This window comes from Ornithorhynchus anatinus, chromosome 8 (genome assembly GCF_004115215.2).
Source record: "Ornithorhynchus anatinus isolate Pmale09 chromosome 8, mOrnAna1.pri.v4, whole genome shotgun sequence".
Taxonomy (NCBI): Eukaryota; Metazoa; Chordata; class Mammalia; order Monotremata; family Ornithorhynchidae; genus Ornithorhynchus; species Ornithorhynchus anatinus.
The window spans coordinates 60454134-60481975 of record NC_041735.1 but is presented as its reverse complement, the minus strand read 5'-3'; the positions used below and the strand labels follow the sequence as shown (position 1 = coordinate 60481975).

Below are 27842 nucleotides of genomic sequence, written 5' to 3'. Positions count from 1 at the left end.
GTTGAGGAAATTGAGTCACAAAGAAGTTAACTGACTTAAGTCACACAATAGGGAAGTGGGAGATCCAGGATTAGAACCCAGGTCCTCTGACTCCCAGGTTCATGCTTAGTCCATTAGACCCCGCTGAATGGAAAGGAGTGATATCAGGGAGTTGATACACCAGCCCAGCACTGACACTTAGAAAACAACTCATTCAACTTAATTAACCACTTGCCACCATTCTTGGCCAGGAGCTGCTTCACCTCTCTAGAGCAACAGAACAAACTCAGAAAGAATATAGAGAAATACCAAGTCTACTTCTATAATTGCTCCACCCCGATTATTCTTTGTTCCAAAAAACTGCATGCAGTGAGAGCAGTGTGTTCCAGGAGAGAATACTCAACAAGTGATAATGAAGAAGAGCTGGTTTGTGCCAGGGGAAGGGAGTCCTTTTGAGATGAGTGCTCTCTTGAGGACAAAGACAAGGGAGGCAGGAGGTTAATTCATTGAGCTCCTATTCCGTGCAGCACTTGGGAAAGCCTTATAAAAGTGAGAGGTGCACTCTCAAGTGCCCTCTTACCTTTCTCTTCCTTCTCTCCTTTCTTCCTCCAACTCCCCTTATTACTAGATATAATTTACCCCTACAATAGCCTCACCCCATTATAACGCTACAAAGGTTTTTCACAAAGTGGGACACCAAAATGATCTGAAAGAGACAAGAGGCTGCTTTTTCTCTGGACCATGACCAGAAAGCCCAACTATTTCCCCATTTCTAGTGAGTTGGTGATAGTGAAAGGCTTCAGTGCCTTTGAACTGACAGCAGACTGACAGGTATTAGTGAAGGGATTAAAATTTCAGAAAAAGGATTGAGACAAGTAAACTTGGGCATGACTCTTCTCTGGTAATTCTTCCTTATCAATCAATCATTAAATCTTATTTATTGAGCACTTACTTTGTGCAGAGCACTGTACTAAACACTTGGGCATGTACAATGGAATGGAATTAGCAGATGTTCCCTGCCCGTAACGTCCTTCCAGTCTCCCGGTGATTCCTGAAAACTCCCCTTCAGCCAAGGACGCTTGTATAAGTAGCCATTATTTTGAAAAATCTACAATTGAGCACCCCGATCCATTCACACTGTTAATCCCTGCACACCTCAGAAAAATTACTACTGGCTTATTTAATTATTTCCTCTATAGTGCACATCTAGCAAATAATCAGTCATTAAAATACAATTACACCAAAATGACTAATGCTAAGCAGTAGAATGTTCCACTCTCTATTAGATGCTGTTCAAATGATGAGTAATGAGATAATATTATTAGGAGAAGGGAGAGTGACTCAGGGTCATGAGACTCAATCTATTCCGGGTTCAGTCACTCAGTGAACCACCAATGTGGGCCCCCATTCTCCTATCCGAAAAATGGGTACAATCAGCTCATGCTTCTAGTCCTACTCTGCCACTTGTCTGCTGTGTGGCCTTGGGCAAGTCATTTCAATTCTCTGTGCCTCAGGTACCTCATCTGTAAAATAGGGATTGAGACTGTGAGCTCCATATGGAATTTGGACTGTACCCAACTTAACTACCTTGTCTCTACTCCTGTGCTTAGGATAGTGCCTGACACTTCGTAAGTGCTTAACAAATACCATAAAATAAAATTTAAAAAAATAACATGGGCATATTATTGTATTATTAGACTGGCTAGTAAAGCACTTCTTTTGTAGACTGAAATTCTGAGCAATGTCCTAAGGCTGAAACAATGTTTTGCTCAAAGCAACAAGAAATTACTATGAACATACCATTTAAAGTGTTATGCTAATTGCTTAGTGACATAATGGAAATATTACCCTATGAACCAGTAATTTTTTATAAACTGATTAATCCCTGTTAATTTAGATACTGACGAAGATTCCTCCAGCTGCTATTTTCCATTTCTTGTCAACTTTGCTATTGCAACTAAGTGTCTGTTGGTAAATCCCTAATGATGAAGCACTAAAACAACAACCGGACATAAGCTATGTTGGGATGTAGCATTCTGCTCAAAATGACTAATTTTCCTCCTGAGGTGAATTATCTATATCCAAACAATAACAAAAAGCATTTTATTGAATGAAAATAATGAAAACATCAACCCAGTGGCTAGCTCTAACACTCACGGATACGCAAACCTCTCCCAAGTGGTGGTGAGTAATGTGCTCTGACACAGTAAGCCCTCAATAAATGCCATTGATGATTCTAAGAACTTGTGTATATATGTACATTCATTTACGCACTTGATGATTTGTTCTTCCAATTCTATTTGTAACTATATTTATGCCTGTCTTCCCCATTAGAGAAGAATCTCTCTGAGAGCAGGGAATATCTCCTGCCTGTATTAATTTCCCAAGTACTTAGAAGAATAGAGGAGCACATGGCCTAGAGAAGAGCATGGGCCTGGAGCTCAGAAGGATCTAGGTTCTAATCCCTATTCTGCCACTTGTCTGTTGTGTGACCTTGGGTAAATCACTTAACTCCCTGTGCCTCAATTATCTCATCTGAAAATGGTGATTAAGACTGTGAGCCCTATGTGGCACAAGGATTGTGTCCAGCCTGATTACCCTGCATCTACCCCAGGGTTTAGTCCAGTGCCTGGCACATAATAAGCACTTAACAAACATTACAAAAAAAGCAGTAACATTACACATGGTGGGTACATAATAATGACAATTACTATTATCACTATTATTATCATTATTGTTATCTCAAATTCCCCAAATCTGTATCTTTTTCTTAAAAGGACAATAGTTCAGCTCAAGTTAGTTTACAAATGAAAATATAGCTGCAAGTTTCTGCCTTAGAAAACAATGTTCTTTGATATCAAATTAAACTGTATATATCTTCATCACCCTATTTATTTTATTTATTTTGTTCAATGAGATGTACATTACCCTGATTCTATTTAGTTGCCACTGTTTTTATGAGATGTTCTTCCCCTTGACTCTATTTATTGCCATTGTTCTTGTCTGCCTGTCTCCCCCGATTAGACTGTAAGCCCATCAAAGGGCAGGGCCTGTCTCTATCTGTTGCCGATTTGTACATTCCAAGCACTTAGTACAGTGCTCTGCACATAGTAAGCGCTCAATAAATACTACTGAATGAATGAATGAATGAATGAATGAATAAAAGAAGAAACCAATATAGGTGGTCTACTTATTACCTCTCTGTCTCTCCAAATCAGTCAAGCTTATCTCAAATATTGTTCCAAAGGGATTGGAACAAACTTAAGTCAAGGCCTGCGGATACAGCCTTAAACACCCTGTTTCAATCACCATCTTGAGTTTCCGATGCTTTAAACTGTGAGCAAATATGTAGTTATTCCAATGATAATTATGATATAGTAGTGAAATAGCTCAAAGACACGGTACACTGCTTTCCTATTAAGAGCCTTGTGGAATATAAAACATCGATATAGATTTTTGTTGGCAGTGAGGACTACTCGTTCATTCATTAATTCATTCAATTGTATTTATTTAGCGCTTACTGTGTGCAGAGCACTGTACTCAGCACTTGGAAAGTACAGTTCAGCAATAAAGAGAGACAATCCCTGCCCACACCAGGCTTACAATCTAGAAGGGGGAGACAGACATCAAAACAAGTAAACAGACATCAATATAAATAAATAGAAATACAGATTTGTACATATAAACATGTGCTGAGGGGTTGGGAGAGGGGAGTAGAGCAAAGGGAGGGAGTCGAAGTGACCTGGAGGGGAAGGGAAGCTGAGGAAAATGGGGGCTTAGTGAGGAAAAGCCTCTATCTGAGGGTTTAGAATATGGTCCAATGATCCTCACTGAAAGTTCTTCAGCAACAGAAAAGTTTGGTGGAAATAATAGCGGAAAATACATAAAAATAATAATTGTGGTATTTGTAAAGTGCTTACTATGTGCTAAGCACTGTACTAAGCACTGGGGTAGATTTAAGACAGTCATGCTCCACAAAAATCTCACAGTCTAAGTAGGAGGGAGAACAGGTACTATATTCTCATTTTTCAGATGACAGAACTGAGGCAGAGAGAAGTGAACTGACTTACCCGAGGTGACACAGCCCAAGCACAGGTTCTTTCCACTAGGTCATGGTACATTATTCAGTCTTTCCATTTGTGTGGGTATCCCAAAAGAATGTCTTCAGGAATGCAGCATGTTCTACTTAATCGATCATTCAGGGGTATTTATTGAGTGCTCGCATGTGCAGAGCACTGTACTAAGTGCTTGGGAGAGTACAATACAACAGAATTAGCAGACAAGTTCCTTACCCATAACTGTAAGGAGTAGTCTCTTTAAAACACAGTCTTCCTTGGTACCTTTCTACTAACTATTTTCAATAGGAGTCTTTCAAAAGAAAGGTCACCTAAAGCCAGAAATTTCTATTCACTTAATTACTCCAACTCTTAGCTTGACAATTAGACTTAACGAATCAATCCATTTTGTCCAAGTTTTCTGGCAGAACAGAGTCATCTACTATGCATTAATATTAGTAAAAGGTCTGGTGTGACCTTGTAAAAAGCCACCTGTCCAGGATGTGAGTAATGATTTATCTAAAGCATGCACGTTTTTTAAAAAAAAGGCTGATTTTATTGATTTTTCTTCTTCAGTATCTCCCGGAAAAGGAGAGCAGTTTTGTCAGGGGTGGAGATTTGTACATATATGCAGGCTGTTCTGCTGTACAAGTACTTGCAAATTTAATTTTCAAATTCGATTTAAAATTAGAATGTAAACTCTCAATAGACTCTAAGTTCCTTTTACACAGAATCATATCTATCATTGTATTGTATTCTCCCAAGAGCTTAGTAAACTGCTCTGCATGTGTTCAATAAATATCACTGATTGATTGATTTATCAAAATTTACAAATGACCACAGTTACTGGAGCTGTGCTGCATGTTCATAGTAGCAATAATTCTATTTACTAAGTGCTTATTGGGTGCAGAACACTGTACTAAACTCTGGAAAAGGATGCACAGGTGGGAATTAAACAAGAACCCTAGTTCTTGAAGGACTGGTTCATATTGACTGTCTGATATCATTTCAAATTTTATCTAATAGAAACTGCAGCCCCAGAGAGAGCATAGAAACTGAGCCGAGAGGGAAACTGAGATACAGGTGTTCAATGAGATGGGTGGGGAAGCCTACTGATCGGGGGAGAAACCTAGAAGGAACAGATACTGGGAGTCGGAAATCTTAGTTTTTATTCTTGAATCTGTGACTGACTTGCAGTCTAGTAGCCATCAACAGCGAATCCGTGCTATGCCAAGTGGGCTTAAGAAGAGAAGTAGGGAAAGAGGAAAAGCTATTTACCACTGAAGTTGGCTGTTGTAGTCTAATGAGTGCCCAACTCGGACCGGTTTCCCTACACCGCGATGGAGGAAATGTCCCTGGGAGAGGATAATGCTGGGGAGTTGCTATGACAACTCGGTGGGGGCTAAGAGGACGGCCACATCTGAACCAAAGTGGGGCTGGCCGCCAGCTCGGCCCAGGCAGGATGGTGGAGGCTGGCAAGCGGCACCAGCGTCCCTGCCGCAGCTTGGCGCAGATGCTCCAACAGGCCAGATGATTCAGCCAGGATGCTAGTTGCTGGCAGGCAAGCCAGCAGTATGGGATCCTGTCATCCGACTGAAGAGTGAGAAGAGGCGGCAGTAATAATAATAATAATGTTGGTATTTGTTAAATGCTTACTATGTGCAGAGCACTGTTCTAAGTGCTGGGGTAGATACAGGGTGATCAGTTTGTCCCACGTGAGGCTCACAGTCTTAATCCCCATTTTACAGATGAGGTAACTGAGGCACAGAGAAGTTGTGACTTGCCCACAGGCACACAACTGACAAGTGGCAGAGCCAGGATTCGAACTCATGACCTCTGACTCCCAAGCCCGGGCTCTTTGCACTGAGCCATGCTGCTTAGGAGGATGAACGGTCGATGACCAACGGTGGGTAGTGTATGGTTGTGTTAGAGGGAGGGAAAAGAATAGATTCTTAGGTCTGGAGGCAACCAGACCCTCTAAACGAAGAGATCCAGGTATGGCTACAAATATGCAAACCCAACCTGTTGTTCAGGCAGGTGGGGGTCAGGAGGAAGAAGGAAAAGGCAAGAAGGTCCAATAGAGGGATGAGGAGGGGTGTGCATTAATGGGACTCAGAGAGAGACCTTGGAGCGGGAAGAAATCTTAGGCTGTTCCTTGGGCTAATGGGGAGTTTTTAGTATGTAATGGAAAATCTATGATAATTCAACATAAAATTAAGCTCTCAGTCAATCACTCAATAGCATTTACTGAGTGCTTACTATCCTCAAATCACTGTACTAAACATTTGGGAGAGTACAATTGATCTAGTTGATGGGCTTTTTTGCCTTCAAGGAGATATCGTTTGAGCAGGGGAGAGAGATGCTAAAATAAATTATGGGTAGCGGGGAGAAACGGAGTTTAAAGATGCTGCACTTTCTGACCCATTTTAGAGTTACAAAGTGAAACACCAATTAGTCTGAAGTCTTACAAACCGATGGGGAGAAGAGCTAGGGCCAGTGGGAGCTATCGATCAAGTGGGGAATGGGGAATTTAAGGGGGTGATTTGGGTGAATTTTTGTAAGATGGATATTCGTTTCTGTATCTTGAACAAATAAATCTGGACATGTCTATTGACCTAATAGGTGGATTGAGGAAGGCAGTTTATCACTATGTAAAAACACATTCTTGAGTCATGGCAAAGCCAGTGACTAAAGGCCTGTCGCTTTGTCGTCTGAACAACTCCTGAGAAGCTAACACCCAGGAAGGAGAATTCAGGGCCTTTGTCTGGGATCTGACAACCCTTTCCTCAGAATCACAAGTATCCTGCCCCTAATGAAACAGAAATAAGATGGGAATCTTGGATGTGGAAGTCTGACAAGGGCAGTGTAGTCAATCTAACACACTTAGGTTCAAACTAGAATTAGCAGGCCAGTGTCCTTGGGTTTACAGACGGTTAGTTCCACCTACCCCTTTCCTTAAAGGGCTTCAAATTAAGTGGAGAGAGAAGGTGATCAAGTATAGACATGACATAGAGTACACGGCTGTCAATTAAGATGAAATAAAATTCCATAGAAGCTTGAATCCAGGCAGGGTCAGAGTATCCCAGAGGATATCTGCATATGTGATCCATGTCTTCAGTCTTCTAGGGATAAAAGGGGCAGTGGGAAAAAGGGGAAGCAATCTGGTTGACTGGAAAAGCCCAACTCTGCCTTGTCTCCTTTATGACAACAGGCAATCTATCATCATCTCAATGAATCAGTGGTATTTATTGAGTGCTAACCGTGTGCAGAGGACTGTACTAATCACTTGGAAGAGAGGGTTGGTAGACACGTACAACAGGGTTGGTAGACACATTCCCCACCTACAGGGAGCTTACCGTCTCATAGAATTCTCCAAATATGGCCTGCTTGGGACCTGGCACACCAGCATTACCAGGCTGAGGTAGCTCAGTCCTGAATACAATATTATTTCTCACCCCATTTTTCTTCATTAAGAAGATCTTCTGCTTTTTTTCTAAAACAAGTTGTTTGGCACCCTTATTTGACACTCTGGCTGCTAGCAGACCTGGTTACCAGCAGCATGGTTCAGTGGAAAGAGCTCGGGCTTGGGAGTCAGAGGTCATGGGTTCGCATCCCGGCTCCGCCACTTGTCAGTTGTGTGACTGTGGGCAAGTCACTGAACTTCTCTGTGTCTCAGTTCCCTCATCTCTAAAATGGGGATTAAGACCATGAGCCCCACTTGGGACAAGTTGATTACCCTTTATCTACCCCAGCACTTAGAACAGTGCCCTGCACATAGTAAGTGCTTAACAAATACCAACATTATTATTTTTTTATTAATATTTCTATAAAATACTATTTGAAGGCCTTTTCTACAGCTGCTGACAAATCTAGTCATGAAAAGGTCTTTTATTCTTAGTGGATAATGGGGAAAAATTCACATTGTGGGAAATGGAGGTAACATTGTAAAATAGAGATAATACACTTAACTCAGCAGAGGTTCATGGGGATAAGATGCTAAATATTCCCATTATAATGTGAAGTGTGGAGTTGATCAGCCTGTATAAATCCTGAGAGGACACATTTTTATAACACACTGAGTTATGAGTCGCATCCAATTTCAGTGTCAAATGCTCTCACAGTCCCCATCTGAGTATGCCGTAGAGAGTCTATACCATCTGTAGCTAAGGAGGGGGGACTTTGATCAAAACCAAGGAAGGGAAGACATTCATTATCCAGGCCGCAGCAGTGAGCATGCTTTCAACACTAAGTATGGAGCCAAAGATCCCGAATACTGCTGGGACTAGAACAGAATGTAGGCCCATTAATAACATTCAGACACACTCTGCTAAAAGCTCCGGCAAGGTCCGTTATTATCATTATTATTATTTTATTATTATTACTACTACATCTAGGAAGTGCTTATTATGGCCTAAGCACTGGTGTAGATGCAAGGATAGAAGATCTGAAACTTACCCAGTTCCACAAGTGGCCCATAATCTTATCCCCTCTTCACAGATGAGGAAACTGAGGTCCAGAGAGGTTAAGTGACTCAATCGAGGTCACCCAGTAGGCCAGCAGTGGAAGAGAGACTTGACTCTCAGTCCCACGCTCTTTTCACTAGGCAAGAACTGGTCAAACTGAATAATAAAACATTGAAAGGTTTGAGGCATCAGACTCCTCCTCCTTTAGCACCTCACCTTCATAACTCACGACACCTGCAGTTACATAGCTGAAATACAAGATGCCAGAACTTGGGGAAGTTTGGGGGTTTTTTTCTGGTTCTCTCCAGCCCGCACTTCAACTCAGTGGGCCATGACAGCGCTGGGCTGTTTATAGAACAAGCCATAAATCATTCAGCGACCAAATTATTGCAATGTAACAAAGCCAAGGATTTAACCATTAAGTCATTTTGGAACTTTCTGCTGCCAATCCAAATAGGTAATCAAATGAGATCATAGCCCCCTGGGAGAAGGGGGTTTGGTCATTTGGGGCTAATTTCCACCAATGTCCCTTTTTCTGGGAATAGAGGTTGTTGTTTTTTGTGGATATCACATGCTATAGCTTGTGTGCTTATTGCAGCTCGGACCAGCTTTGGAAAGTGAAGTACAGAAAAGACCTCCCCGTCGGCTCAGCCTCCCTGAATATGTTGTTCCTATCCTGTTCCTTCAAAAGTTATTTTTATAAACTACCCAGAGAATAGTTCTTTACGGAAGATGTGAGGGGGAAGGTGGGAGAGGCATCAGCGTGGCTTAGTGGCAAGAGGAGGTTGGGAGTCAGAGGCTGTGGGTTCTAATCCTGGCTCCATCACATCATCTTTGTGACTTTGGGCAAGTCACTTAACTTCTCTGTGCTTCAGTTACCTCATCTGTAAAATGGGAATTAAGACTGTGAGCCCCAACTAGGACAACCTGATTACCTTGAATCTACCCCGGCGCTTAGAACAGTGCTTGGCATATAGTGAGTGCTTAACAAATATCATTATCATTATTATTATCAAAAAGAAGGAGAGAGAACAAAGAGAAGTCACTGTCAGTAAAGATGCACTTCCTTCAGGGAACCATATCAGTAACTTATTTTAATGTCTGTCTCCCCCTCTTGACTGTAAACTCCTGGTAGTAAGGGATTATGCCTACCAACTCTACTGTTTCGTACTCTCCCAAGTACAGTTCTCTGCAAGTGGCACATGCTAAATAAATATCATTGATTGATTGATTGGAACCCTTTACTGGGAAAAAGTGAGAGGGAAGATAGGAGAGACATAGAAGAGAAGAGGAGGAGAGGAAAAGGAGAGAGGAGTGGAAGAGAAGAGGAGAAGAAAAGAAAAAAGAGGAAGAGAAGCAGGATGGCCTAATGGAAAGACTGGGCTTGGGAGCCAGAGGACCTGGGTACTAACCCCTGCTCTGCCAATTGCCTGTTGTGTTACTTTAGTAAGTCACTTAACTTCTCTATGCCTCAGTTTCCTCATTTGTAAAACGGTGATTAAATTCTTGTTCTCCCTCTTGCTTAGACTGTAAACCCCATGTGGGACAGAGACTGTGTCCAATCTGATTAACTTGTAACTATCCCAGTGCCTGACACATAGCAAGTGTTCAACAGGTACTATTATTAGTATTATTATTAGTTTCATTGTTGTTTTATCATTAATATTAGAATGATGAAAGAAAAAAGGGGTTAGAAGGGTGGAAGAGAAGAGAAGGAAACAAGAGAGGGGAGGAAGAGAAGAAAACGAGAGAAGAAAAAGATAAAGGGTAGAGTCCATAGAAGACAAGAGGAGTGAGTAAGTAAAAGGGAGAGGATAAAAGGTAAGAGGAAGGGGAAGAGGAAAAGAAGTAGAAAAAGGGTGAGAAAGGACAGGAGAGAAAGAGAATGGGGGACTAGAGAGAGGAAAAGAAGGAGGGAGAAGGGGATGGGGGAAGGGAGATTGTGCAAAGGAATAATTGCAAAGAATGTGAACACAGAAATGAACTGATGGACTCCCCACTTGAATTGCCTATGATGCAGTGGAAGTGATACTTCATATCAGTGATAGGGCACTAATAAGATACCAGTTCCCATGGTAACAGGGGAGCCTTTCTCTCCCGGTAGTAGATTTCCACTTCTCCCATCCAAACATTTTCTCAGTGGCTCTGTTTTCCTCTTCAGGAGATTTTTCTCTCATCTCCATCTCATTTATGAGCCCAGAGAAGTAATCTTTCCAGTTTTCCACTTTCTCTCTTCCTAGTTTCCTCTTCTCTTCTTAGTTCAGCATTTGTCATTCTTCCAAACTGCTTGCTTTATGTCTTTCCTACTGTTTGGTTTCTGAGGGCTTTTCCCTTCCCCACAACCTTCCTGTAAGTGTCTGTGTAGCGGAACCATTATATCTAATGCAGGATGCCACAAAAACTCAAAGGGAATGACTTGACATCTGGCTCCCACTGAATCACCAAGCTACGCTTAAGATGTTCACTCTCGCTTTCTGAAAATTCTGATGATTTGCTCCTGTAAGCACTAAGACTTCAGCACAAAGCAAATCAAAAATCTAAATGAATTCCAACAAATGACACCTTGACCATTCATCACAGTGAGACACTAGCATTTAAATGTCGGTGGTAGATAGAGGTAAGTGAGCTACTGAAAAATTGATTATTACAAGACATTTATGAGTTGGGGGTGAGGTCAACTGGGTTATTAGTTTCTCAGTTTGATCCGGCCCAAAGGAGAGGATTAAATGGGTCACTTTTATAAATGTGTTTAGCTCTTCAATTGACTAGCCGGTAGAGTGATTATACTAACTTCTTGGAACCACATCTGGAAGTTAATTACTCTCCCAAATGTGTACACCCATTGGTAAATTAAGGACCTTACATTCCTTCTGTTCCTTGCTAAATAATTACTCTCTTTTCTACTCTAATCTACTTTTTCTATCCATTTTTCTTGCCAAATTCCTTCTCTGGTCTTCTGTTGCTCTTATTCTTTTCATTTTTATCTCCGTTCTTCTTCTGATTTCCCAGCTTATCTTCACCCATACTGGTGTAATCTGTGATGAATGATATTTTCTTAGGCCTGTAGATTTGAAAAGTAATCATCTTGATATTTCTCTTCCAGTTCCATTTTATTTAAAGCATCCTCAACTTAGGTTTGTCTCTTTCTCTCAAGCAACCAGTTTCTACCCAAGGACTCACTGTTCCAAGTTTGGAGACATTTTTGAATGTCCTATAAGAAGGCTGAAGTTTATTCCATTTACCCCTTCTCTTTACTTACCAAAGGAAAGCTTCATGTCTGGTCCGGCTGGGCCCCTAAGGATTAATCTTGCCAGGACAAAGACATCCCTTCAAATCCCCAGGAACTTCTTTATCAAAGACCTCATTATAAGGCAAAAATGTCCAGTCATGCAGTGTTTTTGAAAATCCTTATGCTAGAAAAATTCCATGCTAGTTACCAAATTTGCATCACCCCTGCCTACATTTCCCAATAACTGTGTTATTTGTTAAGTGCTTGCTATGTGCCAAGCACTTGACTATGCACTGGATAATCAGGTCCCACCTGGGGCTTACAGTCTAAATAGAGACGAGAACAGATATTGAATCCTTATTTTAAAGAAGAGGGAACTGAGACATAGAGAAGTTAAGTGGCTCCTCCAAGGTCATATAGTCAAGTGGTGGAACCAGCATTAGAACCCAGATCCTCTGATTCACAGGCCTGTGCTTTTTCCACAAGACCACAGTGCTTCCTATGTACCCTCTCCCCTTTCCAGCTACCCCTTCTTCTCCTCCAATAAACTAAGAGAACAGTATATATACTTAGCATTCCCCTACATATGCAAATACCCTGAAAATCAAACCAAGAGGTGAAACAAAGGAGAGACTGATGCTTCCAAAGTTGTCCTTTGGTTTGGGAATTGTAGGTTAGGCCTATTTTTAAGGCTGCAGTCACCCATCCACAATCAGAACTACTTGCAAATCTCATCCACTTCATCTCTGAAAGGAAGTATTATTGGAGATGCGTCCACAGAACAAACATAAAACCACCCGATTTTGAGCTGCCCAGTGGAAGCTAAGTAGAAATCAATTGATGATATTTATTGCACATCTACCATTTGCAGTCACTTCACTTCTCTGGGCCTCCTTTACCTCATCTGTAAAATGGGGATTGAGACTGTGAGCACCACGTGGGACAGGCACTGTGTCCAACCCAATTTGTTTGTACCCACCCCAGTGGCTCATAGTAAGCGCTTAACAAATACCACAGTGATTATTATTATGTGGTTGGGAGAGTCCAGCACAGTGGAGTTTGTATAATGAGTTGATAGGTGCTTACAGTCTAGAGTAGTAGTAACAGTAATAAGTAATAGCATTTATTAAGTACTTATTGTATTCAGAGCACTGTACTAAGCATTGGGAAATAATTCAAAGATGGGAATTGGGTGGGGGCTTCCCCACTGAAGGGTTCACAATCAATAATGATAACAATTGCTGTTATGCTCTCGAGTATTGTCCGATTCATAGCGAAGTCATGGACACCTCTCTCCCAGCGTGCCTCATCTCCATCTGCAATCGTTCTGGTAGTGGATCCAGAGAGTTTTCTTGGTAAAAATACGGAAGCGGTTTACTATTACCTCCTTCCGCATAGTATAGTTGAGTCTCTGCCCTCGACTCTGTCCCAAGCTGCTGCTGACCATAACAGGTGACTTATGACTTGTAGCAGATTGCCTTCCATTCACTGGCCACTGCCCAAAATAGGAATGGAAGGGGTAGGGCTCTGCTTGACTCTCCCTCCCATAGTCAGGACTGGTAGAGTGCTGGAAACTCTCCAGGTGCGACCCTGAGAGAGTTAACGATAATAATAATAACAATAAAATTTGTTAAGCGCTTACTATATGCCAAGCACTGTGCTAAGTGCTGGGGTAGATACAGAAAAATCATAAAATGGACAAAATCCCTGTCCTGCATGGGCCTCATAGTCTAAGGGAGAGGGTAAACAGGTATCTAATGCCCATTTTTCAAATGAGGAAGACTAGTCATTAATTGACCAAGCCACCATCCATCCTACTCCTCTTCCCCTTTATGTCACCTATGTGCTTGGCTGTGTACCCCGAAAGCATTTTGTTGCTCAGTCTAGCCCCACAAAGCATTTAGGTCCATATCCTTATATTTTAGTATTTCTTTATATGTGATTCATTTCAATGTCTGTCTCCCCCTGTATACTATAAGCTCCTTGTGGGCAGGGATAGTTTCTATCAATACTACTGAGTTGTACTCTCCCAGGTACACAGTACAATGCCTTGCCCACAGTAAGTGCCCAACCAATATCACTGATCGAGTCACAGAGAAGTTCAGTAACTTGCCCAAGGTCACACAGCATGCCAGTTGTGCAACTAAACCAAGAACATATCTCTCCTGTCTCTTAATCCCATATACTCTCCACTAGGCCAACACCTCAATATTGCCAGCCATCCCTCTACCTGCTCTTTGACCTGGCCTCAGTAGACACTAAAGTTCCTGGCATGCTCCTGTGCTTGCCAGGCTGATAATAAACACTACTTCCATGTAAAAATAATGATTGTAATAAGGATAATAATGGTATTTGTTAAGTACTTACTATGTCCCCAGCACTTTACTAAGCTCTGGGGTTGTTACAAGCAAATCAGGTTGGACACGTGGGGCTCACAGTCTCAATCCCCATTTTAAAGATGAGGTAACTGAGGCACAAAGAAGTGAAGTGACTAGCTCAAAGTTATTCATTCATTTGATAGTATTTATTGAGCACTTACTATGTGCAGAGCACTGTCCTAAGTGCTTGGAATGTACAATTCGGTAACAAATAGAGACAATCCCTGCCCATTGATGGCTTACAGTCTAATCGACTGTACAGTAACCTGTACAGTCTAAGGTTACACAGCAGACGTGGCGGAGCCATGTTAGAACCCATGACCTTTTGATTTCCAGGCCCGTGCCTTATCCACTACATCATGCATAGCCATGAAGCACCCTCATTACTAATCTGGGTGCATTTTCATAATGATCCCATAACAAAACAAGCAGTGAACTCTATATAAGGTGTGCAGGACACTGTTTTAAGCGGTGTGATTTAGTGGATGGAACATGGGCCTAGGAGTCAGAAAGCCATGGTTCTAATCCCTGTTTGGCCACTTGTCTGTTGTGTGACCTTAGGCAAGTCACTTCACTTCTCTGTGCCTCAGTTACCTCAGCTGTAAAATGAGGATTTAGATTGTGAGCCCCATGTGGGTCAGGAATTGTGTCCATCCTGATTAACTTGTATCCACCACAGTGCTTAGTACAGTGTCTGGCACATAGTAAGCTCTTAACAAATACCATAGTTATTAATCATTAATTATTATTAAGCATTTGACCCTAAAATGTGGGACCCTAGACTATGGATTCATTTAGTTTCCGGTCAGCTATGATTCCCCAGTTTATGCGTGTTGCATTTATCTCTAGCCAGTGTCAAGTATTACGGTTATTTATTTTTCTTTTGCACCTAAATGCCATACCTTGGACATGTACCTATAGTTACTGAAAATTGCCTCCTTTCCCTTCCAAAGATCAGGCAGTCCCTTCACTAATACACTTATCCTGGACACAACCTTCTAGCTTCCAATGTATCATCTAAAACCCTGCATCATTTGCCCTGCTTGTTTATTAAATCCCATAATGGAGTCAAACTCAGAGGAATTTGCTTGTCACTATATGCATCATGTGCTATAGGAACTTAATTGGCAAGGATGTTCTGGCTTTTACTTGCAATAATTAAAATGATAATTTTCTTAGTAGTAGCCTAAAATCAACCTCCTTGGAGGACATAGTAAAAGAAAAGAGAGAGAGAGAGAGAGAGAGAGAGAGTAAGTGAGTCCTGGGCTGAAGGCTGGAGATGACTGCTAGGACCTTGTCCCAGGATCAACTCCCTCTATGGTTGAGATTTCCAAAAGCCAAAGATAAGAAATAGTAGTATCATTTATTAAGTGCCTGCTTTGCACAGAGCACTGTACTAAGTACTGGGAGAATATATATTGGTGAGTACATGACATGGCCCCTCTTCCTCCTGGAGTTCACAATCAAAGAGTAACACTGACTTCCCTTAGGCCCCCAGTGACATTCCAAGGGAAAATCCATCCATCAATTGCTTTAATGATGATGATGATGATGGTATTCGTGACGCACTTACTATGTGCCAAGCACTTTTCTAAGCACTGGGGGAGATACAAGGCCATCAAGTTGTCCCTCGTGGGGCTAGCAGTCTTCATCCCCATTTTAGAAAAGAGTGAACTGAGCTCCAGAGAAGTTAGGTGACTTGCCCAAGGTCACACGGCTGACAAGTGGCGGAGCCGGGATTAGAACCCATGACCTCTGACTCCCAAGCCCGGGCTCTTTCCACTAAGCCACGCAGCTTCTAATAAATTATACGTAGAGGAAATAGTAGAGTGTAAGGTGGATATAAGTGCTGTGGGGTTGGGGTGAGTATCAAAGTATTTAAGAAGTGCACAGCAGAGGCATAGGTAATGTAGAGGGTATTAGTCTGAGAAGGCCCCTTGGAAGATGGATCAGTTGAAAACCGTGGCTTAGAGGAAAGAACAAGGGCTTGGGCAAGTCAATTAACCTCTCTGAGCCTCAGTTACCTCATCTGTAAAGTAGGGATTAAAAGTTTGAGCCCCACGTGGGACAACCTGATTACCCTCTATCTACCCCAGTGCTTAGAACAGTGCTTGGCACATAGTAAGCACTTAACAAATACCATAATAATAATTATTATTATTACAAAACAGCAATATGACAAACACATTCCCTGCTCACAATGAGCTTACAGTCTAGATGGGGAGATGGATATTAATATAAATAAATAAATCATGGAGATGTACGTAAGTGTTGTGGGGAGGGAGGGGCTTGTGGTGAATAAAGGAGGCAAGTCAGGGAGACGCAGAAGGGAGTGGGAAAAGAGGAAATGAAGGCTTAGTCAGGGAAGGCCACTTGGAGGAGATCTGCCTTCAATTAGGCTTTGAAGGTGGAGAAAGTAATTGTCAGATATGAAAAGGGAGGGTGATCCAAGCCAGAAGCAGTATGTGGGAGAGACGTCGGCAGCAAGATAGATAAGATGAAGGTACAGTGAGGAGGTTGGCATTAGAGGACTGAGGTGTGGGGGCCGGATGGTGAGGTGAGATAAGAAGGGGCAAGGTGATTGAGTCCTTTAAATCTGATGATAAGACATTTCTGTTTGATGTGGAGGTAGATGGGCCACCCCTGGAGGGTCTTGAGGAGGGGGAAACGTGGCCCGAACCTTTTTGTAGAAAGACGATCTGGACAGCAAGCAGAGTGAAGTATGGACTGGAGTGGGGAGAGACAGGAGGCAGGGAGGTCAGCAAGGAGGCAGTTACAGTAATCGAGGTGGGTTAGGATAAGTGTTTGGATTAATGTGGTAGCTGTTCGGATGGAGAGGAAAGTGCAGATTTAGCAGTGTTGTGAAGATTGAACCAACAGGATTAAGTGGCAGATTGAATATGTGGGTTGAATGAGAGGAGTGAAGGATAATGCCAAGATTATGGACTTGCGAGACGGGAAGGATGGTGATGGAAAAGTCAGGGTGAGGACAGGGTTTGGGTAGGAAGATAAGGAGTTATGTTTTGGACATGTTAAGTTTGAGGTGATGGTGGCTATCCAAAGAGAGATGTCTTGAAGGAAGGAGGAAACGTGAGTGCGGAGAGGGTGAGAGTTCAGAGCTGGAGAATAGAGTAGAGCTGGTAGACACTTTCCCTGGTCACAAGGAGTTTACAGTCTAGAGGAGGAGACAGACACTAGTATAAATAAATAATTTACGGATATGTACATAAGTTCTGTGGGGATGAGGGTGGGGCAAAGACCGATGCCCACAGGTCAAGGTTTTAAATGCAGACTTCAAAGCTTCATAACCCCAGGAAGGCTGCTACGTTTGTGGCAAAATCAAACACAGTGACACTCATCACCCCCTGGCCTTGCCCAGAAGGTCACCAGATTCTACTGGTGTAGGATTAACACAATTAATACTTGTGGGATTCGTTAAGCACTTACTATGCACCAAGCACAGAAGAAATCGCTAGAGTAGATACAAGATAGTCATGTCAGAAAAGGTCAGTGTCCCACATGGCACTCACAGCTTAAGGGGAAGGGAGAATTGTTACTTAATCTCCATTTTTACAGATGAGGAAACTGAAGAAAACAAAAGTTAAGTGACAGGACCAAGGTCACAAGCAGTGATCTTAGCAGGCAACTGGCAGAGCTGGGATTGGAACTCAGGTTTCCAGGCTCCCAGTCTTGTACTCTTTCCATTAGTCTACAGTGCTTCTTGTCACTTAGTTGCATTTATTGAGAATTTACTGTGTGCAGAATACTGTACCAAGCACTTGGGAAAGTACATTATAACAATAAGCACTTTCCCTGCTCACAACTAGTATACAGTCTACAGGGGGAACAGACATTAAAATAAGTAAATAAATTACAGGTATATACATAAGTGCAGTGGGGATGAATAAAGGTAGCAAGTCAGGGCGGCACAGGAGGGAGTGGGAAGAGAGGAAAGGAGGGCTTACTCAGGGAAGGTGTCTTGAAGGAGATGTGCCTTCAATAAGGCTTTGAAGGCGGGGAGAGTAATTATCTGTCAGATATGAAGAGGGAGGGCATTCCAGGCCAGAGGCAGGACGTGGGCGAGAGGTCCCTTTTCCACAGTCTCAGCCTCTCTACCACTCTGGGAGTAAAATTTCTCACTTGTAAACAGGCTGATGAACAGTGAGGCAGGGTGGAAGAGATTCTGCCAAAAACTGATGCTTCAGCAATCAGTCAATTGAACCTTTCTTACACACGGCTATGATCTATTGCTCCATCAATACATTGTCTAGCGTACACGTGAACTGAAATGGTCTGGTCATTAATTCAAATTTGCAATTAGGCCCCGGTGACACAAAGGGAAGACAGTTCTCTAACCTAGTGGCCTGAGCACAGAAATAGAAAGTCAAGCGTATGTGCATTGAATCTAGAAATGATATTTCTCTGAAACAGATGATGATAAAAGTCTCTCCTTCCTTGCCACATCCAATAACTTCTCCGAAGGCCAGCCACATTCACACTGTTTCTAGCTCGGCTCAATTTCCAGACGGTGACATAAAATGCATTGGTTCTTTTGTGTTTGTGGTTGTGAAATTTCATCTCCTTTGATGCACCCAGCACAGCCACAGCCACTCTACTTCCCTGGCCCTGCCACGAGTTATTTATTTATTTATTCATTTGTTTGCTTATTTATTTATTTCTTCTGATGTCTGTCTCTCTCTCTAGACTCTAAGCTCATTGAGGGCAGGGAATGTGTCTTTATTGTTATATTGCACTCTCCCAAGCACTTAGTACAGCCCTTCGCACACAGAAAGCACTCAGTAAATATGATCAAATGAATGAGTGGTCCCACCGCCGTTACATTTGATAGGAAAGTCACCCACTGCAGCCAAGCCTTTCTGCCTGGGTCCTGGTCAAGCATCTAGAGGCTACACTGGCGACCGTCTGTCAGGCTAGTGCTGGGCCAGAGATCCAGTCCTCTGCTCTAGTCACGTTGGCCGTGAAATTCTTACGTGTACTGCTGCACCCATACCTGTGTACTCCCTTCTCTCTCTGTTTACAATGACTGGCAGGGGAGAGAAAGTAGTGGGCGTGTACACCATCACCAATTCCTTCATGCAGGTTCCTGCTTCTAAAGTCTCTGTGACTTGGAAGAAGTGGGGCCTAGTGGAAAGAACACAAGCCTGTGAGTCAGGGGACCTGGGTTCTAATTGCAGCCCTGTTCGCTGGGTGACCTTGGGTAAGTCACAACTTCTCTGTGCCTAGGTTTCTTCAAGGGTAAAGTGGGGATGCAAAGCCTGTTCTACCTCCAGCTTAGACAGGGAGCCCCAGCTGAAACAGGACTTTCATCTGCCTAGTTATCATGAATCTATTCCACTCCTTAGTACAGCAGCATGGTGTAGTGGCTAGACCACGGGCCTGGAAGTCAGAAGGTCACGGGTTCTAATCCTGACTCCACCACTTGTCTGCTTTGTGACATTGGGCAAGTCACTTCACTTCTCTTGGCCTTAGTTACCTCATTTGTAAGAAAAGGGGATAAGAAGATGATGAGCCCAGTGAGGGACAGGGACCTTTAGTGACGCCATAGACACATCTCTTCCAGAACGCCCCACTTCCATCTTCCATCTACAATCGTTCTGCTAGTGTATCCATAGAGTTTTCTCAGTAAAAATATGGAAGGGGTTTACCAGTGCCCCCTCCGCACAGTAAATGAGTCTCTGCTAGCCACGGGCCAAGCTAGGAATGGAATGGGTATGCCTCTGCTTGACTCTCCCTCCTGTAGTCGTGACTGGTAGAGTACTGGAAACTTAGTTCCCTGGACCATCTAAAAGAGTAGAGTATTGGAAACTCTCCAGGTCATTGAATACTATTGATTGATAAGTAAATCTTGCGTGCTTTGGGGATTATCAGAACCTACTGAAACTACTGTGCCACTATCCTGAGCTAGGAGAAGGACTAGGGGACATTGGGAGGAAGAGAAAAGGTGGTGCAAAATGGAGGAGAGACCCATTTATAGGGAGGAGGGTGAGGTGTCCCTCTAGCTTCCTTGTCTCTCTTCTTGTTCACTTTCTCTGTGCTGCCACTGAGGACCCAAACAGCAGTCCAAAGATCAATCAATCAGTCATATTTCTTCAGCACTTACTGTGTGCAGAGCACTGTACTAAGCACTTGGGAGAGTTCAATATAACACTCCCACAGTCCTTAACATCTCCAACGGTGCCCCTGCTACCACAATATACCAGGTGGCTAGGTGGCTCTCTCCAACACCTTAACGTAACATCAGTGGCTGGATGATTATGATAGAAGCTCTCCATCAGTAAATCAAGTAATGATATTTATTGAGCCCTTACTGTGTGCAGAACACTGTACTAAGCACTGTCAGACAGTGGGTTTTGGAAATGAGAGTCCATGTAGTATGAGGAAAGGGGAAGAGTAGAACTGAGCAATCTGAGAAACAACAGAATTTTCATTTGACTAATTAACATTACTCCCCCTTTCCAGCCTCTAACCTGCTTTCAGACGGAAACATCCGTTATTAAAGAGAAGAGGTCCTGTTTTTGAAAAGCAGGTCCCTGGACCATCTAAAAATATCAAGTTAAATTCAATTATCTTTGCAGCTGCTCTGTTTGCTGTAGTTCCAGACCTGAAGCTCTTGGAAGAAAAGGCCAATATTGCAGGGATTTGAATGTCTGTCCTCGGTGTTATTGGTCAATATATTTTTCCCAAGAGTCGAAGCACAGTCTCTTCATCGGATTCATTACGGGTCTCAGCTTTATCGGAATACATTTATTCCTTCTGTTTAGAGGTTTTTTTGAACCTACTAGTCACGGTCAAAAGATGACAATTTTAACTTCACAGAACAGAGAAGGCAGGGGAAGATTTTTTTTCTGATGTAGTTATTGCTACTTCTTTGCAACTTCCTTAAGGGCGAAAAGACTTGTCTATTTTATAAATTTGAGTCCTCATTTTACTCACAGTACCTTGCTGAGGGAGGTGAATAAGAGAGCTCATACTTAGCTCTTCGTGGGCAGGGAATGTGTCTACCAATTCTGTTATTTTGTGCTCCCTAAAACTCTTACTACAGTGCTGGGCACATAGTGAGTACTCAATAAATCTTATTAGCTGGTTGACTGACATTGGATTTTGCCACTCAACAGCTAGTGAGCATCTTCAGAGCCTTGTCTAGTGCAGTCTGAAATCTATCAGGTGGAGATTTATACTGAAGAGCTTATGTGGAGGAGTAACATTTATTTCCTATGACTGGTCATGCAGTAGTGGTGAAAAGGTTGATTGCTTGGGAAGACTGGAGCCAGCCAAGTTATTTCCAGGGTACTAAATCACTTGGTTTCTCATCTTATGTTATGTCATATCATGGACATTATCACACCTACTACCTTGCTCACCATCTTGCTTCCAGTTTGCCTCTTTGACCCTGGGATTGGTCCCTAAAGTGGGATCATGACCTTGCAGATGGAAAAAAAAATCACATTCAGCATTATGGGTTCTAGAGCTAGGAATTGCTATGCCAAGATTTTAATGAGGTTGGGTTTTTTTGGCTGTGAGCCCTGGGAGGGACCTGTTTATCTCGTACCTACCCCAGTGCTTTGTACAATATTTGGAATAAGATAATTACTTAACAAGTGCCACAATTATTATTATGATTATTAGTATCCTGTTTCACGCTCCATTATTTCTTGCACCTACCTTGGTATATGTTGTTTCTCAATACAAATAGATGTAGGCTTATAGCAAAGTGGACAGAGCACAGGCCTGGGAATCCAAAGATTGTGGGTTCTAATTCCAGCTAGGTAACTTGTCAGCTGTGGGACCTTGGGCAAGTCACTTCACTTCTGTGGGCCTCAGTTACCTCATCTGTAAAATGGGGATTGAGACAGGGAGCCCCATGTAGGACATGGACTGTGTTTAATCTGATTTGCTTGTATCCTCCCCAGCGCTTAGTATAGAGCCTGGAACAGAATAAGTGCTTAACAAATGCCACAATTATTATTATTATATGTTTGTGTTGCTGTATGTGCTTTACATAGTCAAGTGTGTGTGTTTATGTGTGTGTTTATGTAGTGACTGCTAGAATGAGCCCTGCTTGTTTCTCTCAGGGAACTTGTCCTCTAGATTGTAAGATCATTTTGGGCAGGGAATGTGTCTATTGTTGTATCGTACTCTCTCAATTACTTAGTACAGTGATGATTGAGATTGTGAGCTCCAAGTGGGACAAGGACAGTGTCCAACACGATTTGCTTGTTTCCACCCCAGCGCTTAATACAGTGCCTGGCACCTAGTAAGCACTTAACAAATACCAGAATTATTATTATTATTACTATCTCCACACAGTAAGTACTCAATAAATATGATTGACTGAGGGGCCAGAAGGGCCTTTCGGGTAAGAGATTGTCAATTGAGGAGGAGGGAGGCAGTTTGGGACTGAACTAAATAAATGCCAAATGTTGTTGTGAGCAGTACTGAAGAGGGGAAGAGATGGAGAGAAATAAAGGAGACAAGAAGAGATCTGTGGAACCTAGTGGAAAGAGCAGGAGCCTGAGAGTCAGAGGATCTGGGTTCTAATCCTGGCTCTGCCACTGGCTGCTGTGTGACTTTGGGCAAGTCACAACTTATCTGTGCCTCCGATTCCTTATCTTTGAAATGGGGATTGAATATCTGTTCTCCCCCCTACTTAGACTGTGAGCCTGGGGGGCAGGTTCTGTGTCCAACCTGGTTATTTTGTCTCTAATCCAGGGTTTAGACCAACGCTTGGCACATAGAGAGCACTTAGCAAATACAACAATTATTTATGAGTCACTGGATGTGACCCACCCTGGATAATACCCTGCTGGGCCCAAGCCCAAGAGTACTAAAAATAGGGAGAAAGGCCAATGTTTCTCTCAACCTAAAATTAAAAAAAAAATTGACTTTGGGATGGTAATAGCAGTAGTATTCACTAAGCACTTTGTCTTTGATGAGCACTGTACTGAACATTGAAAAAGACCTGTCACAGGACAGTGCTGGCATACCAAAAAAGGTGCTTCTCCTTTAAATGGTTGAGAAGCACTATGGCCTAGTGGAAAGAGACTTGGGGCCTAGGAGTCAGAGGACCTGGATTCTAACTCTTGCTCTGCCTCTTTTCTGCTGTGTGACCTTGGGCAAGTCAATTCACTTCTATGTGCCTCAGTTGCCTCATGTGTAAAATGGGGATTAGAACAGTGAGCCCCATGTGGAACAGAGACTGTGTCCAACTTGATGTGCTCGTAGCTACCCCAACATTTAGAACAGTGCCCGGCACATAGGAAGCACTTAACAAATGCCATTAAAAAAGCAGTACAAAGTGGTCTCAGCACTGAGTTTTTTGAAGCTTATGCTTCGGCCACAGTCTCAGCAAGTTCACAGATCTTCCTTAGTTTGGGATTCATCTGCTTGAGTCAGCAGGAGACGATACTGAAGCAAAATGAAATTTAAATGTGCATTACACCCCTTCCCAGGACCATCTGTGCTCCATTTGCACCGGCTGTTCCTGGCGGCCACTGGGAGACCCTCACTGACCCTTGTCAGCCGCCAGACTGGACACCTAGAGACCATATGGATTTTGGGCAGACCGCCCAGAACAACACGGACAGCTTGTGTGCGAACCACAGCCCAAGGATAGAGGTGGGGAAGAGAGAAAGGTAAATGAGGGGGGAAAGACAAGACAGCCTTGTTTGAGCTCTCTGATCACCGTGCACTCCCTTCTCATGTCCGACAGACAGTTACTCTTCTCCTCTTCAAAGCCTTATTGAAGGCACATCTCCTCCAAGAGGCCTTCCCTGACTAAGCCTTCTTTTCATCTTATCCCACTCCCTTCTGCATCACCTTAACTTGCTCCTTTTATCCATTCCCCACCCAAGCTCCTCAGCATTTATGTACATATCTGTAATTTTTAAATTGATATTGTCTGTCTCTCCCTCTAGACCATAAGCTCGTGGAGAGCAGGGAATGTGTTTGTTATACTGTCATATTGTATGATCCTAAATACTTGATATTGTGCTCTGCACACAGTAAGCACTCAGTAAATAAAGTTGACTGACTGACCACTTCAGGTGCCGAACCTGGGCAAGTCATTTTCCATTCATTCATTCATTCATTCATTCAATAGGATTTATCGAGAGCTTACTGTGTGCAAAACACTCCCACAGGACACCTGGCTGGCTACCCTAGGATGGACTGTCGGCCCTGAAGGGTTGGGGAACATCTTCTGAAGGAGAGAGGTAGCGGATAGCTGCACGCTGGAGAGATGGAGGAGAGGACTGTGAAAAGGAAGAAATACGGGTGTCAGCCTGGTAGGAGGACCCTAGTTGTAAAGTGAGGAACCTTTACTCAAGAAGCTCTAGACTGTAAGCTCCTTGAGAGCAGGGATCATTCCTCCCAACACTGTTGTACTCTCCTAGTACTTAGTACAGTACCCTGAATACAGTAAGCACTCAATAAATACAATTGATTGATTGTGAAGGACTCCTCAAAGTTGATTATGGTGGAGACAATCTAAGTATCATTTCTTTAAAGGAATATCTGTGTAGATAATGGCATTAATAATAGTAGCATTGGTTAAATGCTTACTATGTGCATTCAATACAATACAGAGTTCCCTTTATGACCTGTCTCTACACTGAGGAAATCCGGCTGAACATTCCTTGGGGAGAAACTGAAAATCTCTATGAGCTTTCTGAGGCCCAGGCACTGTGCTTATTTCTTTTTTTTTTTGTAATGGTATTTGTTAAACACTTACTATATGCTTAACATATTAAGCACTGAGGTAGAGACAAGTTAATCAGGTTGGACACAGTCCCTGTCCCACGTGGGGCTCGCAGTCTTCATCTCCATTTTATAGCTGGGGTAACTGAGGTTCAGAGAAGTTAAGTGACTTGCCTAAGGTCACGTAACAGACAAGTGGTGGAGCCAGAATTAGAAGCCAGGTCCTTGTGACTCCTAGGCCCATGCTCTATCCAATAGGTCATGCTGTTCTCACCTGGGTATTTTCCCAGGGTCTAGTACTATGCTTTGCACTCAATAAAAGCTTAATAAATAGCATTGCTACTTCCATTCACGGCCTGATAATATGATACATGGGAAGCAGCATGGCCTAGTGGCAAGACCACAGGCCTGGGAGTCGGAAGGTCGTGGGTTCTAATCCCAGTTCTGCCATTTGTCTACTGTGTGACCTTGGGCAAGTCAATTAACTTCTCTGTGCCTCAGTTACCTCACCTGTAAAATGGGGATTAAGACTGTGAGCTCCATGTGGGTCAGGAATTATGTCCAACCTGATTCTCTTGTATCTACCTCAGAGTTTAGAACAGTGCTTGGCATATAGTAGGTGCTTAGCAAATACAATAATAATTATTATTACTACAATACCATTATATCCACATCTTTCCCTTATTTTTCCTCACCCATCATCTCATACAACCCAACTCACAAGCTTCAATCCTCTGAGGTCAGTTATCCCTCACTCTTCTCTCACTTGCCATTAATCTCTTACCCATGCTCTACTTCATGTCTGGAACTCCTCCTTCACAGTGTGGCTTAGTGGAAAGAGCACGGGCGTGGCAGTCAAAGGTCATGGGTTCTAATTCCAGCTCCGCCACTTGTCAGCTGTGTGACTTTGGGCAAGTCACTTCACTTCTCTTGGCCTCAGTTACCTCATCTGTAAAATGGGGATTAAAACTATGAGCTCCACATGGGACAACCTGATTACCTTGTATATACCCCAGAGCTTAGAACAGTAAGTGGCACAGAGTAAGTGCTTAACAAATACCACCATCATTTTTATTATTATTATAAGGCAGACTGCTACTCTCCTTATCTTCAAAGTCTATCTTTCTTAATGGTACTTATTAATCATTTACTATATGCCAAGCATTATACTAAGCTCTGGGAAAGATACAAGATAATAGATATACGATAACCAGGTTGGGCACAGTCCTTGTCCCACTTAGCGCTCACAGTCTAAGTAGGCGGGAGATCAGGCATTGAATCCCAATTTTACAGAAGAGGGAACTGAGGCACAGAGAAGTCAAGTAATTTGCCTAAGGTCACACAGCTTACAAGTCGGGGATTCAGGATTAAAACCCAGGTCCTCTGGCTCCCGGATCGATGATCTTTCCACTGTGTCGCCTCCCTTCTTCAATTGCAAATCCTCCAAGAAGCCTTCTCTGGCTCACTCTAATTCCTCCCTCCTCTCCCAAACACAGAGCACTTCCATATGTATCTTTAACCTGTGTTCTTTTCCCCTATCTGTAATTTATTTTAGTGTCTGCCTTCCTCATCAGACTGAAGCACTTTGAGAGCAAGGATGTCTTCTAATTCTATTTTATTCGTTCATTCATTCAATCGTATTTTTTGAGCGCTTACTATTTGCAGAGCACTGTACTAAGTGCTTGGAATGTACAATTTGGCAACAGATAGAGATAATCCCTGCCCAACAATGGGCTCACAGTCTACAATATTGGCACAGAGTAAAATTTCAATAAATGGCTTTGATTGAGAGAGAACCAAGCCAATTTATTATATTTTTGGCTATTTCCCTTGGTCCATAATTGAATTTCATATCTGTGCCTAATCCCATTGATATGATTTGGACTTTCTGTTCTTGAATCCTTTCTTCATCTCTCTCCAGTCATCACAATACAAGGAGAGAGGAAAAGAAAGGGGAAGGTAAGGAGGGTGAAACTGAGGGTCATGCTTCTTGGAGTAGGGAAATTATAACACAAACCATTTTTTTGAAGGAGGTCAGCACTTTATGGTTGTAGTTAACCAGCTTTGAAGAGAAATAGGATGTGTTCCTCTCTTCTGATACCTGTTTTAGGGATCCTTTGCTAAGTCAACTAAATGCCTGAGATCTTTCAATGTTGAGTTTGAAGTGGGAGAAATGCAGCAATTCGGACATAAAGTGCAATCGAATATTTCATTTCTGAATATAGAAAGAGGCCTCCAAAACTCACCTCAAGGTTCCCCCACACCTAACCATGAAGTTGTGATCAATCAAGAGTTAGAGGACACAATCACATGGTCAAAAAAATCTGCATTTGTAGGGGCAAGCACAATAATTACAAGCTGATCCCGAATGGATAAAGAGTGAGACATCAGGATATTCTGCTTTCAATTCTCTCTTGGTTTGAGTGACTAGCTAGACACATTTGCTCTGAACTTATTTTCATTTGAAACTGGATTTTTGCCTAACAGACTAGGGCATTAGCTCTAATTGTTTTGCAAAATTACTCCATAAGTAGAGGGAAATGATTTGATGCTTTGGCAGTTACCACCAATGGTTTAAAATCTTAACCTTAATGTCATATTAACATAAATGTATATGCAATTAGATTTTGCTGATTCCAGTTTCTTCTATGGTAGCACAGAAGTAAGCTAGAAAAAAAGTAATCCAGTTAATGTTTTTAAGGTTATTTGTGACCATTTTTCACTTCCATTTTTAGACACAAAACCCTTTAGTTTCAACCAGTTGATGGGTCTTTAATGAAACTTTAAATGGAAATTTTTCATCACCCTAAATCTTCAGAGCTTTTTAATCCTCTCTGTTTTCAATTCCGAATGGCAAATGTAACCCTTTTCTATCAGATCAATGGCTATGTAATAAAATCAGACAACTAAATGCAGTCAAAACTTTGATGGTGCTCACAACAGACAATGTACATGTTGCCCTCTTTTAATCAATGAAACAATCAATAGCATTTTCTTAGTACCTGCGTACAGGGCTTTGAAC

At 42.5% G+C, this 27842-nt stretch overlaps 1 non-coding gene across 1 annotated transcript; it reads right to left on the bottom strand.

Annotated features, from left to right (window-relative positions):
- Positions 1-13188: 13188 nt before the first annotated feature.
- Positions 13189-13326, bottom strand: LOC114814072. The gene has a single exon (XR_003761814.1). It is a non-coding gene; the product is annotated as a small nucleolar RNA SNORA7 (small nucleolar RNA).
- Between the last annotated feature and the right edge of the window lie 14516 nt (positions 13327-27842).